The sequence below is a fragment of the Echinops telfairi genome, unplaced genomic scaffold (assembly GCF_000313985.2).
Source record: "Echinops telfairi isolate 266 unplaced genomic scaffold, ASM31398v2 ScPeMD7_5;HRSCAF=22, whole genome shotgun sequence".
Lineage (NCBI taxonomy): Eukaryota > Metazoa > Chordata > Mammalia > Afrosoricida > Tenrecidae > Echinops > Echinops telfairi.
This window is the reverse complement of record NW_022103901.1, coordinates 25,925,559-25,928,094: the sequence shown is the minus strand read 5'-3', so window position 1 is coordinate 25,928,094 and position 2,536 is coordinate 25,925,559. Positions and strand designations below refer to the sequence as shown.

Sequence of the window (2,536 nt, the reverse complement as noted above, 5' to 3'; positions counted from 1 at the left end):
GCTTGAAGGTTTTCTTCGGTTATTTCTGCTTGAGATTTGTGAATGTGTTCTTCCCTTTGGGTTTTCCAATGCCAGGGCTTTGTCTGCTTCATTTTAATACTTTGTCTTCTTGAGCTGCCCTTTGAAAAATTTTTTTTAAGTTTTCATCTTTAATGAAATGACTTTGGGAAGAACATACATTTCTATGACACCAACACTACAGTTTTTGGAGTCACAGTTAGACAGACAGAATTCTATCCATTCCGTAATTAATATGAATGCCAACATCTCTAGCCATTCATTTTTGTTACGTGGCAAACAAAATCAAGAAAGCAACCATTAAACAAGAGACCCATAGCTTCAGACGAGGCAAATCCCAGGATAGTGTATGAGAACAGCTGCTGCTTCAGTGAAGGGTTTCTGGCATAACCAATGAAGAGGCTGCCAAAGACGGCTCCAATACCAGCACCAGAACCAGCCACTCCTACTGTTGCAGCACCTGCACCAATACATTTGGCAGCAGTATCAATGTCTCTGCTGATTGCACTGGTTTGAAACTCCCTTCGGATTAGTGGAGACACACCAGTCTGGGCCCCATTAAACACTGCTGAGCCCTCTCTAGTTCTAGCTTCTGGTCGATATAACACTGATGCAGACATTGGTCTGTATGCAGCTCTGGATCCAGCTCGGATCAGAGCGGGGGTGCAGGCGAGCTTGGCGCAGGCGAACATCTTTGCGTCTTCAGGGAGGCGCGGCTGGAAGACTCGGGTGACAGGCGGCGTGGGCTCCTGTCCCGCTTCCTTGCTTTCCAGGCGGCGGCACAGGCGGCCTGAAATGTTTTACTCAGCTCTTCTACTTCATTGCTTCTTCCACTGGCTATCGTTACTGTGTGTTTACGGGCAAGTTTCGGAGTCTCTCCTGAAACACACTTGGATCTTTTTGTTCGTTCTTGTCTTTTTCTGACCTTTTGCTTTCGTCACGTATGGTGTTCTTGATGTCCTCCAACAACTGCCGCGTCTTCTGCTCATGACTGTTCCATATGTCAAGTCTGTTATTGAGCCGCTCTACAAATGCAGGTGGGATACACGCTAGGTCTTATTTCGGCTCTTATAGACATTTAAATTTTCTTTAGCTTCAACCTAAACTTGCATAGGAGAAATTGATGGCCTGTTCTACAATCAGCTGCTGACCTTGTTTGGGGCTGAGGATAAAGAGCTTCTCCACTGTCTCTTCCTACAGGTGAAGTCAATTTGACTGCTGTGTATTCCACCTGGTGAAGTCCACATGTATAGTTGTCAGTTATGTTACTGACAAAACATATTTGCAATGAAGAAGTTGTTGGTCTTGCAAAATGCTATCATACATATGCAGTAAAATACAAGCACATGTCTGGGAATGATACTTCAACTTATCCTGGTATCGTGATCATCTCTGGGAAAGGAGGGAGAGAAAATAAGAAGCTATTGGATTGACACAATGGCTGCAACAATGGATCAAACACAGGAACATTTATGAGGATGGAGGGACCAGGCAATGCTTCATTCTGCTGTGCCCAAGGTCACTATGGGTCAGAACTTGCTCGATGGCACCCAAGAACATCAACATTGGCTTCAACTGTAACGCTAAAAACACCTCATGTATCTGTGGCATAATGATATTAAACTTGGTGGTGAGTGCCTATGTGTTTGTAATGTTTCATTCTCTCTACTTGTTTAAAATATTAAAAACATTTTTAATAAGGAGATAAGGAACTTATAATAGAAGTCCTAATAAGGCAGAGTTAAAATGAAAGGCAGAGGGAGAGGTGTGTTTCTGAGACTGTACACTTATGCTGCTACTACCTTTAATATTTAAAATATTGTCACATTCAACTCTGGGATGGTGTTCAATACTGAATACTTCTCTAGCAGAAGTCCCAATCTGTTGGGATTTCTAGCCAGATACATATTTCATTTGGTGTGTACTGTTATAATTCTTTTCAAAATGAGCTATTGTCCTTTAAAACCTGTGAGGGTTTTTGAAAATAGTTTTAATGACATAAAATTCACATATCATATGATTCAATAGTTCAATCATATCAAGAAGAATTGTACAATCAAAAAAAAAAAAAAAGAAGAAGAAGAATTGTACAATCATCACCCCAATCAACTTGCGAGTTTTTTGATGCAAATTCAGAATATGGTTTCTTTTGAAAAACAAACTCTAAAACGAAAACATCAGAAAGATCTAGTACCACTGAGCCGGCATTCCTTCACAAAACCCATTAGCTGGAGCTAACGAGCAGCCAACCCTTGAAGCAGGACACGGCATGTGCTTTCCAGTGTGCCCTGCCCCTTCCTGACACATAGATTGTGGGCTGTCAGCCATTTACTGTCATGGGTGCTTTGTTGGCTGTCTTATAGTGGGAGGAATAAGTTGCATTAAAGTTAAAATTTAGGTGCAGGATCTACTTAGATAGTTCTCCCATGAGGAAAAGGGCATTTATAGATGTCTAGATAAAGACATGTACATATGCAAATATATTTATATGAGCATGGGGAAAAGATCTATGAGCCTA

General features: G+C 41.4%; 1 pseudogene; it reads right to left on the bottom strand.

Annotated features, from left to right (window-relative positions):
- Positions 1–286: 286 nt before the first annotated feature.
- On the bottom strand, positions 287–759 carry LOC101641733 (annotated as a pseudogene).
- Positions 760–2,536: the final 1,777 nt, after the last annotated feature.